This window comes from Camellia sinensis, chromosome 13 (assembly GCF_055761805.1).
Source record: "Camellia sinensis isolate YWXY chromosome 13, ASM5576180v1, whole genome shotgun sequence".
In the NCBI taxonomy this organism is placed as follows: Eukaryota; Viridiplantae; Streptophyta; class Magnoliopsida; order Ericales; family Theaceae; genus Camellia; species Camellia sinensis.
Window position 1 is genome coordinate 101,230,905 of NC_138973.1, and position 14,428 is coordinate 101,245,332.

At 36.4% G+C, this 14,428-nt stretch overlaps 1 pseudogene across 1 annotated transcript in view; it reads right to left on the minus strand.

Annotated features, from left to right (window-relative positions):
- Positions 1 to 11,507, minus strand: part of LOC114256843 (NADP-dependent malic enzyme-like) — a 22,415-nt pseudogene extending 10,908 nt beyond the window's left edge. Inside the window, exons 1-12 of the transcript XR_014349314.1 lie at positions 11,185 to 11,507; positions 10,080 to 10,198; positions 9,928 to 10,002; positions 9,462 to 9,613; positions 9,269 to 9,373; positions 8,985 to 9,050; positions 8,668 to 8,763; positions 8,506 to 8,577; positions 8,320 to 8,403; positions 8,103 to 8,199; positions 7,395 to 7,442; positions 7,228 to 7,281 (exon numbers count right to left, since the gene is read on the minus strand). The product of XR_014349314.1 is annotated as an NADP-dependent malic enzyme-like (transcript). The remainder of the gene's footprint in view (positions 1 to 7,227; positions 7,282 to 7,394; positions 7,443 to 8,102; positions 8,200 to 8,319; positions 8,404 to 8,505; positions 8,578 to 8,667; positions 8,764 to 8,984; positions 9,051 to 9,268; positions 9,374 to 9,461; positions 9,614 to 9,927; positions 10,003 to 10,079; positions 10,199 to 11,184) is intronic.
- Positions 11,508 to 14,428: the final 2,921 nt, after the last annotated feature.

Sequence of the window (14,428 nt, forward strand, 5' to 3'; positions counted from 1 at the left end):
ATAGCAGCAGGAATTTTTTCCAAACCTCTTCAGACCTGTCTGAGAGATGTGTCTGTTGACAATGAAGGCTCTGAACCACCCACTTCAAGCCTGAAGACTTCAAGTAAGTTTATCGTACCTATCAACCCACTTCTACATTACAGCGGTGGTAAGACACATGAAGCAACCAAAGGTACACTCACTAACTCACCAAGTCCATATGCTTTAGCAGCTACATTAGCAGCAATGTAGGCAGAGATCTTTCTGATATTAGAGAATGGTGGATATATCAAACCCTTGTCAACATTCTCTTTTGTTACTTGCTCAGCCAAAGCCTCCGCTGTTATAAAGGAAAGTAGATGATTTAGATACAAGGATGAACCATTCTATCTATTTGTCGTGTTTATCGTCTAGCATTGCAATTTAATAGGTTTTGCCAAAAGTTTTCCATAGTTCTTCACACATGATTATGGGCAACCAGTGTAAAAAACTTATGTTAAAAGGATATCTAGAGAGGGCAAGATGTACAGAGACTATTTCAATGACTTGAACCTGAGCCGCCAAGGACAGTAATATGGCAAATCGCCCTTACAGAACCAGATCACACATCAAGGGAATAAAACAGACACATGGTGTTTTTTGAGTTTACGTTCTATTGGAATTTGAGTAAACATCTCAGAACTTTTTCTAAAGAGAGTCTATTCATGTAGGACAGAATCTAAACCTTCTCAGAACTTTTTGTAAAGAGAGTCTATTCATATAAGAAGAGACAAAGGATGGTCTCACAATACCAATCTGAACCTTCTCTTGAATGAAATGTATATCAACCTCTATATGCCTAGTACGCTCATGTAGGACAGAATCAGAAGACAATATAATAGCAAACTTCACAAAATAAAGAAGCAAGGGCAGTCTCCTTAAATCCTAACTCTGCCAAAATAGAACGCAACCATAGAATCTCACAAGTGCCTTGTGCCATAGCCCTATACTCAGCTTCTGCAAAAGACCTAGAAACAACTGCTTGCGTTTTACTTTTCCATGATATAAGATGATCACCATAGAAAGTACAGAAGCCAGAAGTAGTACAGAAGCCAGAAGTAGAACGCCTATCTGTGAAGAACAATCCCAAGCCAGGAGAGGTCTTCAAATATCTCAAGATATGATGAACCGCATCAAGATGTTCTATACGTGATGCATGCATGAATTGACTAACCACACTAACCACAAATGTCAAGTCAGGTCTAGTATTGGTCAGATAGATGAGACGCCCAACAAGACTCTGATACATACCTGGATCCTCTAGTAATTCGCCGGACTATGATGTGAGCTTGACATTGGGATCCATAGGAGTAGAAGCAAGTTTACACCCCAACATACCGGTATCCTTAAGTAAGTCAAGAGTGTACTTTCTTTGAGATAAGGAAATCCCCTGCTGTGAGCGAGCCACCTCAATCCCTACAAAATACTTGAGATTGCCCAAATCCTTAATATCAAAGGTACGCCCAAATCCTGTTTGACTTGACCAATGCCTATAGAGTCATAACCAGTGAGTATGATATCATCCACATACACCAACAAGACTTTACACTGACCTATAGAATTACAACAGATGAAGCCAGTATGGTCTGAATGGCACTGAACAAAGCCCACGGAGATGATGAATGAGCTGAAATGATCAAACCAAGCTCGTGGAGACTACTTTAAGCCATACAAAGACTTGCGCAATCGACATACTTGCCCCGAATACTCCCTCGCAGCTTAAAAACTAGGAGGAGGGACCATATAAATCGTCTCAAGAAAATCCCCATGCAGAAAGGCATTCTTGACATCAAGCTGATAAAGGGGCGAAGAATGGGATGCTGCAAGAGAGATGAGTAGACAAATAGAGGTAAGCTTGGCAATTGGGGCAAGGGTAGCACCAAAATCCTTGCCAGGAACTTGAGTGAAGCCCTTGGCCAGTAAGTAGGCCTTATCACGGTCAACGGAGCCATCAGGTAGGTACTTAATAGCAAAGACCCATTTGCAACCCACGATACTCTCACCAGAAGGTAAAGGAACCAAATCCCAAATATGATTATGCTCTAAAGCTACCACCGCCACCCATTTTGGATTCTAAAGGGCCTCTGACATAGACCTTGGAATAGACTCGGACTCAAGCTTGCCAAGGAAAGAATGATATGAGTTAGAAACCCTGTCATATGAGAGATACTGGGAAATGGGATGACTAGTACTGATGGACCAAGAGAACCGGCGGTGAGAGACCCAAGTTGGGCTTGAAGCTGACCAATTTAAGTCTGTAACTGCTGTAGATTAGGGACATTAGGAGGCTCAAAAGCAAGAGTAACTTCCACCAAAGCAACAGTGCGAGAAGAGCCAAAACTACGTGTAGCAAGACCACGAGGTTAGGAAGGGCGTTGCCTTAACTCAGGATGAAGTTTGAAGCAACGAGCTTTGACATGTCTAGGATCACCACAATGATGACAAGTAACAGAACCGGTAGAACTTCAAGAACCAGAACTCGCAGCAAGAGCCATCTGATCTGCTAAAACTGGAGGTACTGAAGGAACACTAGGTTGCACTAATCACTGGCGACGCTCATCACTGTCAATAGTGGCAAAAGCCTCATAAAGAGATGGCATGGGTGATGTGTTGCGAATTTGAATTCGAAGAGATTCAAATTCAGAGTTTAAACCCATGAGAAACTGGTAAGTGTGCTGTCGGGCAAGCCTCTGGACACAAGAGAGGCGGCTTCTGGTGGAAGGTCAGTCAAAAGCTCATATTGAGCAAGTTCCTCCCAACGAGCTTTAAGATAGCCAAAGAATTTAGGTACAGAAAGGCCAAGAGAGGACTGAGAGGCTCGAGCTACATCTTGGTAAAGCTCGAAGATACGGGCATCATTGTGTGCATGAGCGTACATCTTTGACAATGTCTGCCACAAACTCGGAATTGTATCGCAATAAAGGAACATATGATAAATTCAATCTTCCATGGAATTGAACATCCATCCCAATATAGTGCAGTTATCGCTATCCCACTGAGCATGTATAGGGTCTGTCACAGCCGGCGAGGTAATAGTAGATAAAAGCCAATGGGCCTTTCCCTTTCCCACAAGGTAGAGTTTAAGGGAACGACTCCAAGCAGCAAAAATTTTCCCATTCAACACCACACTCGTAATACGATGAATGGAATATAATGGGAAAGAGAAAAATCAATGCTTAAAACAGGCACAGATTTGGTGGCGATTGCAGTAGATACCTCAGTGGAAATAGTAGAAGATAAGTTATCCATGGGGAGATGATGAGGGCTGAAATAGACAGCAATGCAGCAACACATCAACACAGTTCGAGTAAATAACCAGAAAAGCTGAAAAAAACTCAACGGCTAAAGTGCTTAAAGCATCAGCACTACACCCTATAAAAGGGAGAAAAAAGATTCAAATCACCCTAAAGAGGGTATCAAACAGATCTAGGCTAGGGGAAGACCTAGTCAAAATGCTCTAGGCCAGGATGAGACCTGATTGGCAGCAGCAAGGCCCTCGGCAGGTGTAATACAGCCCTACCGAGGGGTATAGGAGGGTGGGTAAGTGGTTTCGGGTGGTCTAGGATTGGTGGGTTAGGCTATCGGGTGGTCTAGAAGGGAGAGGAGGTCTGTTGGCTGCTGAAGGAAAAAGAAAGAAGATGAAGAAACTGTTGGGCAGTGAAGAACAGGGGCCAATAGAGAGGAGGGGGTGGTCTAGGGTTTTTGTGTTTTGGCTCTGATACCAAAAAGAATGAAAAGAATAATTTGGCTTACCTATGAATGAGGTAGAGCCTTGTATTTATAATGAAACAATATTACAAAATAGGAAACAAATAAAATAGGAAACGAAGATAAGAAATGTATTAAATCTGTGATTGACACAATCATTGGTTTTATACACACTACCATAATTACAATATCACTCTTTCCTGATTCCAACACTACCATAATTATAATATCACTATTTCCAAATTCCAACAGGTTTTAAGTTTTTTGATTTTTTTAGTAACTTTTTGCCTTCAGGCTAAAACTATTACTTCCCAAGCGAGACCTTACTACTTCTCTAAATTGCTCAGTGTCATTTTTTCCTACTCATTATGTCTTTCAGGACTTGGCTACGAGGAAAACAATTGGCAATGGTAGAGCACAAGATGGGCTGTATTTTCTGGATGTCGTTCCTTCTGTCATCCCATCTCAGGCTCTCAAGTGCACTACTGGCTCTCCTCTTTATCTCCTTCATCAATGGCATCGCCATTTGGGTCATCCTTCCTTCAGTGTTTTAGAGAAACTTTTTCCTTCTTTAGTTCGTGATTGTCCTAGGAGTATTTTTGGTTGTGATGCTTGTGAACTTGCAAAGCATAAACGTACTTGTTACCCTTCAATTAATAAAAGTACTTTCCTTTTTATGCTTATTCATACCGATGTGTGAGGCCCTTCCCCTATGGTTTCTACTTCTGGGTATCAATGGGTTGTTACATTTATTGATTGTTATTTCCGTGTGACTTCGATTTACTTGCTTCGAACTAAGAGTGAAGTTTTTTTCTTGTTTCCAAACTTTTCATAAAATGGTGACCAATCTTTTCAATGCTCAAATAAAAACTCTTCGTAGTGATAATGGGACTGAGTATGTTGATGGAGTTTTTTTAGCATACCTAGCGGAGCATGACATTCTTTATCAGACTAATTGTGTTGGTACTCCTCAACAGAATGGGGTTGCCGAACGCAAGCATGGCCATCTTGAAGTTGCTCGCTCTCTCTTGTTTACCATGAATGTCCATAAGTCATTTTGGGGTGATGCTATTCTTACCGCTACTTACCTTATCAACCGTATGCCTTCCAGTGTCCTCAAATTCCAAATTCCTCTTCAACTGCTTCCTGTAGCATATCCCACCTCTTCTCTTCCTCCTCGGGTGTTTGGGTGTGTTTGTTTTGTTCATTTGCAACTTCGTACTCATGGAAAACTTGATCCTAAGGCTGTGCGTTATGTCTTTATTGGTTATTCTGTTACTCAGAAGGGTTACAAATACTATGATCCTCACACTCGCAAAGTGTATGTTAGTATGGATGTCACTTTACATGAATCTGCATCCTTCTGTCCTTCTCCTCTGCCATCTCCTCAGAGGGAGAGTAGTGGTGGTATGGATGAGATTGCGGATGAGGAGATGGCCTATCAGCACGAGTTGTCTTTTTTCCTTCCTAGTTAGTTGATTGTTATTTGTGGTAAGGGGGAGCCTAATAGTTCTCTTGATGTGGAGCCTAACGTTGGTGGTCATTTGGACAATGTTGATCTTAAGACTTATTGTCGGCGTCCGAAAGAGCAAGCTTCCCTTATGCCACCAGACCCATCATCATCCCTCATGCCAGTTCCAGGTAATGCATCTCAATCTATTCCTCTACCTGTAGTTAAGAGTCCTGTTGTCAATGATTCAAGTCTTCCTATTGCTCTTAGAAAGGGGGTTAGGGCTTGTACTCAACATCTCATTTCTAAATTTGTGTCATATGATTCATTGTCTTCTACATATCATGCTTTTGTTCCGTCTTTGTCTTCTACATGCATTGCCCAGGATTGGAAGGAAGCTATCAATGATCCTTAGTGGAAAGTAGCTATGGTAGAAGAGATGCAAGCTCTAACCAAGAATAACACTTGGGAATTGGTTCATCTTCCTAGTGGAAAAAAGCTTGTAGGGTGTAAGTGGGTGTTCACTATCAAGCAGAAAGCAGATGGAACAATTGAACGGTACAAAGCACGATTAGTGGCCAAGGGGTTTACTCAAACACATGGAATTGATTTCCAAGAAACCTTTGCCCCTATGGCAAAGATGAATTCCATTCGAGCTATTCTCTCATGTGCAGCTAATTTGGGATAGCCTTTACAACAGTTAGACGTGAAGAATGCATTTCTCCATGGTGATTTGGAGGAGGAGGTATATATGGATGTACCACCAGGATTCTCATCTCAGTCTACAGTTGGAAAGTTTGTAGGTTGAAAAAGACGTTTTATGGTTTGAAACAGTCTACTCGAGCTTGGTTTGATAGATTCCTAAAGGCTATGTTGAGATTCGGGTATAAGCAAAGCAATGCAAATCACACAATGTTTGTCAAACGTCATGCATAGTATATGTGGATGACATAGTTGTGATAGATAATGATGAAGAAGAAGTGACACATCTTAAGATGTTGGCCAAGGAATTCGAGATAAAAGACCTTGGTTTGTTGAGGTACTTTCTTGAGAGTGAAGTTGCCAAATCTGACAAAGGCATCTTTATATCTCAGCTGAAGTATATCCTAGATCTTCTTGAGGAAACTAGTATGTTAGGCTGCCAACCTGCTGATTCGCCAATTAAGGCTAAACACCATCTTTGTAGCGGTGTTGGTGATCTTATGGTACCAGCAACTTGTGGGAAGACTTGTATATTTATCCCATACTCGTCTAGATATTGCCTATGCGGTTGGGATAGTAAGTCAATTTATGCATGAGCCTCGTGTCCCTCATTTGGATGTAGTGTATCACATTTTGAGGTATCTTAAATCTGCTTCTGGAGAAGAGATTTTATTTTCCAATCATGGTCACTTAAGGTTGGAGGCATTCACAGATGTTGATTAGGCTGGTTCTATAGATGACAGGTGATCTACCTCCGGTTACTATGCATTTGTAAGGGGGAATTTAGTCACATGGCATAGTAAGAAACAAAGAATGGTGTCCAGATCTAGTGCAGAGGCAGAATACAGGGCTATGGAGTATGGTACATGTGAATTGATGTAGCTCCAGTCCTTATTGAATGATATTGGGTTTGTCTGCAGTGAACCATTAACATTGTACTGTGACAATAAAGCTGCCATTAGTATTACTCACAATCCTGTTCAGCATGACAAACAAAGCATATTGACATTGACAGACATTTCATCAAGGAGAAATTGAATAAGGGTTTCATATATATGTCTTTTGTGAAGTTTGAAGATCAATTGACTAATGTCTTTACTAAGGGTCTTAGTAGTAAAGTTTTCCATCCCATTTGCTGTAAGTTGGGCATAAGAGATACTTTGCACCAACTTGAGGGAGAGTGTTAAGTATTAGTGTGTAAGGGTAATTATGTCATTTGTCCCTTAGTCTTTTATTATAAGTATGTGTAACCCTAATATGTTTAGGTGTGAGAAATAAAACACAGCAGCAGTGCTCTCTCTTTTCTTCCTTTCATTCTTTTATGCAAATCTAACAGAAACTTTCACTACCTTTGAGTCCACAAGCCAGTTCTTCTTACGCGTCTCTTCCAAAGGAGCTTTGGTCTATAACAGATGAACATAAGAAGACAATCACCAAGCAACCACATGGAGGGTTGCTCTAGATGTACTCTAAGAAATAATCCGAAGACAACGTCCACATGGAAGTAAATGATTACCTGTTTTGACATCTCAAGAGCTATAAGTTCTGCTATTCCAGTTCCAGCCTACAATTCAGAGGACTAGAGTGAGATACATAAAAAGAAATTTGACTATGAATTCTTCTGTTGATGGCCGATGCTTGATGATCTAGAAGCAGGCTCCTGGAAAGGGATGACCCAAAAGGAATTTAAAAATTAAAATGCCCAACCAAAAACATCATCCCTCCCTCTAAAAAAAAAAGGGCCGCTGCCCAATTAGTACACATTAATGTGTTTGGGAGGGAAAAGATAGGATACACACCTAACTTTTGAGATAGTGCACAAAATGGTTGCCTCGAGACTTGAACCCATAACCTCAAGGTTGTTAGGCCAAGGTTTTACCACTGAACCAATGGTCACCCCTCCCTCTCATTTTTTTTTTTTTTTTTTTTTTTAAGGGAGGGGTGAAATGCAAAACTATCACTATGCTCAAAACTGGGACTGCTGTAAAACAATCAGAATGAATTAGGCCCCAATATGAGTAAGAGAGAGAATTCTTCTGCAGGAGTGTGTAGACAGAAAATAGGTATAGAGTGTGAACACATAAATAGGTTTCCACTGAAGTCATTGGGTGCCCAATATTTCGCCCTACGCTTTCCCATGGTCCATATATTTAGTTTTTGATTTTCCTCAGACTACCAAAATATAGATGAGATGAAAGAAGTAAAGTAGTAATTAGATTCTTACTTCCCCAGCACCAAAAAATAAAAATGTGTGCTCAGCCAAGGTACCGCCAAGTAACTTCAGTGCTGCAATATGACCTGTAAGAACCAGATGTTGTCCCCTACAATAGTTGTTTTTTTTTTTTTTTTTTTTTGGGGGGGGGGGGGGGGGGGGGAATTTAGACAACAGCACAAGATTCCAAACAGTCAGTAATGAGATCCACCACCATGTTGCCATATACCTGGATATCATCATTAAAGACAAGATGAGTAGAACCATATTTCTCTAGCAGCTCAAAAGCATTGTGGCTTGCAAAATCTTCAAACTGTAAAGTGATGGTAAGAAATCAAAAAAATATTAGAACTGCATTAACAAGATTAGGCTTCGAAAATATTCAAACTAAAGCTACAACTGAGATGGTGTGCACCTGTACGAGTACTTTTTCACCATAATTCTGCTTGATAGCAGCCATGAATTCATGAAGAAGGTCAGCATATTCCTGAAGATCAATTTTCTAAAACTAGCTCAATACCAAATAGAATGCTTTTCATGACTGTAAGCAAGCAATAAAATACCAAAACCAATGGACCTTCCCAGTTGCCCTCCTTTGTCAGAGCCCAATGTAGAACTCATCCTTCAACAACTTCTCGTTGTTTGTCCCCACATCAATCGTTACGGGTAAACACTGCACAATCAAGCAAAAAGACATTGATCAAGATTATATGGTCAAGCTCAGAATTAAACCATGTTATGTACTTTTTCTTGAGACATAATGGTAGTGAAACTTGCACACACATAAATACACACATTATAATCAAAGAGGTTCATGAGTAATTAAGTAAAGGTTTCAAAGAAGGTGAGAATCTACATAGAGAATACTGTATATTATTTGCTAGTGAGGCTTACAGCGGAAGGTCTAACTCCTCCAAGTGCTGTATACAGAGCCAGTTTTCCAACAGGTATCCCCATCCCCTGATATGTTACTAGCTACAAATGCTTTTATACAAGAATTTTCAACAATCGAACTAATACTTGAAAATAGAATATGTATCGAATTAGCACTAGTAACAAATGTCACTATGGAAGTTCTAAAAAAAAAACTGTTCTGTAAATATTCTCATATGCTGATTGTAAGTAAGAATTGTAACGTAAGGTAAAATGTTTATATAATTAAGAAAGAAAACACGAACCTGACAACCAAGATCCCCAAGTCCCAAAATTCGCTCACCATCAATGAGACAATAACTTGAATGCTCCTCTCAGGCCAATTTTTCAGTACCTCTAGAATCTTTCCTCTGTGAAAGCAAGAAACTTTTTTTTAAGTTGAAACTGAAATTATCAGAACTTGTAAGCCTCATAAATACAGGTGAAACAAAATCATACTTCTCTTTCAAGCTAATGCAAAGACCCTGAGGGCGCCTGAAAATGTTCCCATACTTCGGGCAAGCCTCACCAACAGTTGGAGTGTAGACAATCGGGAGAAGTTCCTCAACATTGTCAATGAGAAGCTTGTAGAACAGCCTCTCATTCCTCTCCTGTAAACCAAAACAATTAAAAATGCATAAATTAAAGAATTATACATTTACCATTTTGTTTTCATCCATTTTGAACTCTTTTAAAGGCTACAATAAATGAAGTAATCCGTCATGCTTTTCTTGTCTCTAGTATCTCAAGTACACTGGCATTGGAAAGAAGAATGAAGGGGTAAATGCTAATAATCCCAGATTCCATATTGTTATGTGAGTTGAAAATGAATTATTTATAACCAAGCAGCATCTAAGCACACCACGTATGCACCAATGGCTTCAAATCAACAAGTTGCAGTTGTTGTTGTGAGTAAAAGAGGCACCTGAAGATCCATCATGGCCATGTACTTCTGAAGTGGAACTTGATATTGGCGAATATTGTGCATCATTTTCTTCACCTGATATAGAGCCCCAAAAAGAAAAGTTCAACAGGAATCATATTAACTAGTTATAAGATAGAAAACACAGATGGTACTTGAAGTTGTTGAGTTATAACCACGGGTAGTAACAGACCAAGCAAGTAATGAGCATCTCTCTCTCTCTGTGAACGCAAGCCCCTTGTTGTAATGTGGGTCCCTCAACAAAGTATACCCACTGGAGTACAAGATGAAGAAGTAAAAAATGAACATAAATTAGCATTAGAAGACAATTACAATGGTCAACAATGGCAGGCACTCCAGACATAACATATATACATACACAAACTACTGTATAGTTATATGCATCTTTAGAGTCAACTAATTAGAAAATTACCCACCATAATTTTAGGAGAAAATTAGATGAACAATACAGAATAAGAAACTGGAAGTTAAAACATACTACATTAGCGGAAATTGCATATAACCAGAAAATGAATTGAAGCAGGGGCAGCAGCAACATTTCATAACCCAAAATGGGCTACAAGTATAACACAATACACGCACAGATAGAGAACTTGAGGAATCTGAGGCTAAGTTTGGTTAGGATGAAAACGGTAGAAAGTGAGGGAAAAAAAAATTTGTCTGAGTTTGTTTAGCATGAAACTTTCTTGTACAAGAATGGTAACTAATTTCTAGCTTCTTGCAAAAAATACAAGAAAATACAACAAGGTTTAAATTTGTTTATAGAAGTAGTTATAATTAGAATTCCTATTTTCTTGCAAAATTTTCATCCTAATCAAATTTATACAAGAATTTTTTTTTTTTTCCCTTTCTTTTCTTTCACTTCACATTCTACCATTTTTACTTTCCATAATTTATTAATTTATTTATTTCTAATCAAACAGAGCCTTAGGAGAAAAACCAAAATTGTCCAACAAACGTCTCAACAACATCAAAATCAGATAACAGCAATGTGACATTGCAAGTTAGACAATTTGCATGTCTTCAAGAAGTTCAAATCCGCCAAAATTCAGATCATCCCTAGCTCGTCCAGTATCAAATTGAACCATTTCCTCAAGTTATTGATATAAATTCTATTGATCTACTAAAATAAAAAATAAAATAAAATAAAAAACGCTAGAATCAGCACAAACAAACAACACCAATCACGATCAAAATTCAAACGATGATGAGTAAGATGGGGTGAATCATGAAGAGAACCTGGCAACAGAGATTGTCCAATGGGTGACGGGCTGGTCCTCATTCGCACGATCCTCACCGTAGACATCTTCAACACCGCCACCGACGGTGGACTTGGAATCAATGTCCAGCACCGGCGCACTGCCCCTCTCGTCCTTGGACGTAATCTCCATCGCAAACGTCGACTTTCTCTCACAACACCAAATCTCTTCTTTATTATATGCGATCGATATATACTCAACTGATGCTTGTTTTTCTGCCAACACAAACAGATTATCAATAATAATAATAATTCAGGTGTGTTTGATTGGGAGATAACGGATTATTTGATTGTAATTTGAACAGTAAATTTAATCCAATGTTTGTTTTATTTTTAGTCTCTCGGATATGGAGTTCGGCCGGATTCCTTATTCCCTATATCGAGGATTATGCTATCCTAGGGGGTGTGGGACAATTTTGGGGAATTATTCACCGTTGGAATTAGGTAGTGAAATGACTACTTTGACCCTCTACTATTTAATTATGTATTATATTTAGTAAAATTTAATAAAATTTAAATGTCTCAATTTAAAAATAAAATAATTTTATTTAACTTTTTATTGATGTTTTATTTATTTATTTTTAAATAATTTTTTATAGATATTTTATGGATGTTTTATTTTAAAATTTTGTTTATATTTTATTTAATTTCATTATTTAAATGTTAATAGATGTTTTATTTAATTTCATTGTTTAATTATTATTATTTTTAAAAACAAATTTATTTAAAATTTTAATTAAAAAAATATTATAAATTTTTATTCATATTTTATTTATAAATTTATTTAATTGTGTAAAAAATAAAATAAAATAAATTTTTATTTAATCTAACTAAAAATAATTAAAATATTAAAGATATGTTTAATATTCCTATTACTTAGTAAACAATTAAAAAGGGGTAAAATAGTCTTTTGTTCATTTATCCTATCCAGTCCGTCCAATATTCACTAAAAATAGTCATGTCCAGACGTCTAATTCCATGAAAAAATAAACACATGATATATATCCAATCCAACCAAATAGCCGGAGGATTCACAATCCAAGACTCAAGTCTGATGAATTCTAATCCCCCTTATCCAGTCCGTCCAATCAAACACGCCCTTAGTGTTTTTCATGGTGTCAACATAAAAAAAACACGATCAAAAGATACTCACAGAAAAGAATAGTCTACTTTGATTCTGTCTGGATACATTAGAGCTGCAAAAGCCTAATAAGCAAATGCTAGAAATCATACATAGACGCACCACTATATATGTGTATAGATAGATAGATAGATAGATAGATAGAGAGGGAGAGAGAAATTTTTATTTTTATTTTTTCAATTTTTGATCGGTGAGAGAGAGAAAGTGTTCATTACCAGGAAAGTGCCCCTATTCGGAGAGATCATCACGGAGAAAAATCTAGAAAATTTGGAGAGAGAAAGAAACAGAGAGATAGAATTGATTTGTCGTCGTTAGGCGGTAGAAAGAGAGTGAGAAAATCGAGAGTTGAAGTGGTGCTTGCTAGCTTTGCTCTCTGTCTCACACACTCTGTTGTATGCATTGTCTGTATGTAAACTAGAATATTATTGGTGATATGCACAATTATAAATAAATAATTAAAAATTAAAATTGTTGTTATAATTCTTATGTGAAAATAGATTAAAATTGACTTGTGGTGTTTGACTAAATATTAAAAGTGACGTGAAAGTTAATTGACTGAATATTTATGTCAATGTAACATTCACCTAGTCATTAAAATTTATCTTGATTATTTCAAATTATCTTTATCAATTTCTAGCCGATATAAGTTAGTTTGAGGGTTCCAATATTAGATTAAATATTAAAAGTGAGTCTAAAAAATTTAGTTTGAGTCGATTTTTTTTTTCCCAACAATTCTTGATTTAACCCTATAATACATCTTATTTTAATAACTTAATATAATAATAAATAAATAAATAAAATAATAATCTTAATGTTTATGGTGTTTTTGTCGATCAATAAAAAATATTTATAAATATTAAGAGAATTACATTTGAACAAATTCTAACATAAATTTTTTACTTTAAAACTCTAAGACCTATACATTTTGTTTGATTCTATCTACATCACTAATCTTTGAAGGTCTAATGATTTTTTTTTTAAATGGAAGTCTGTTTGTTATAATATAGATATACAGATTGGAATATCGATGCATATAAAATTATTAAACATTAAGAAAAAAAATCTATGAAAGATATAGATTTATTCCTATATTTTAGTAGTATAAAAATTCAAATTCAAATTCAAATTTATATTTTAGTTAAGTTTCCTTCTCAATTTCTAAATTTAAATTTTTAAATAAATTAATTAACAAGTGTAAATCAAGGCATAAAAGTTCTTTAAAATTTTAAATAGATTAACTAACTTTCTTTTTAAATTTAAATCTGTAAATAAATTAATTAACTTTCCTTTCAAAATTAAATTTTTAAATGAATTAATTAACTTTCCTTTTGAAATATGTAAATCAAGGCATAAAAGCTATTTAAATAGATTAATTAGCTTTCCTTTTAAATGGATTAATTACTATTTTTTTAGATTTTTTATAAAAATAATTTAATAATCCCATCAGTAACCATCGTGTATTAGAGAAATTGAAAAGGGTGTTGTAGTAACTATGAGAGAAGTCAAAAAGGCTTATGGATTGGAAGAAGCCAATAAATGCTGAGTTTTTTTTTAAATCAAAAAATCAGAAAATTTAGATTGGGATATTGGAGCTCCCACAAGACTTGTGGATTAGAAACCCCATTTTCCTTTATATAATACTAGCCTATCACCCGTGCTATGCACGAGATAATTTTAGATATTTGTATTTGTTTTAGATTTTTTTTAATATATAAATTATGTTTTTTAAGACTTTTTATAAAAATAATTTAACAATCTTATCAAATATGGGAGAAGTTGAAAAAGGTACTGCAGTAATTATATACGGATTGTATCAATAATTATTTGTATAAGGTGATTTTAAATGCTGATCAGGAGTTTTTTGACCAAATCAATAAATACAGGCATGTGGAAAGACATGTGGATTGAAAAAAGTTAATAAATGCTGATGAGGGAATTTTGACCAAATTAATAAATGCTGAGTTTTTTTTTTTAAATAAAAAATTTAAAAAATTCAGATTGGGATATTGAAGCTCCCACAGACCTTGGGATTTAAAAATCCCCTTTTGCTTAATATATAACTAGCATATCTCTCGTGCTATGCA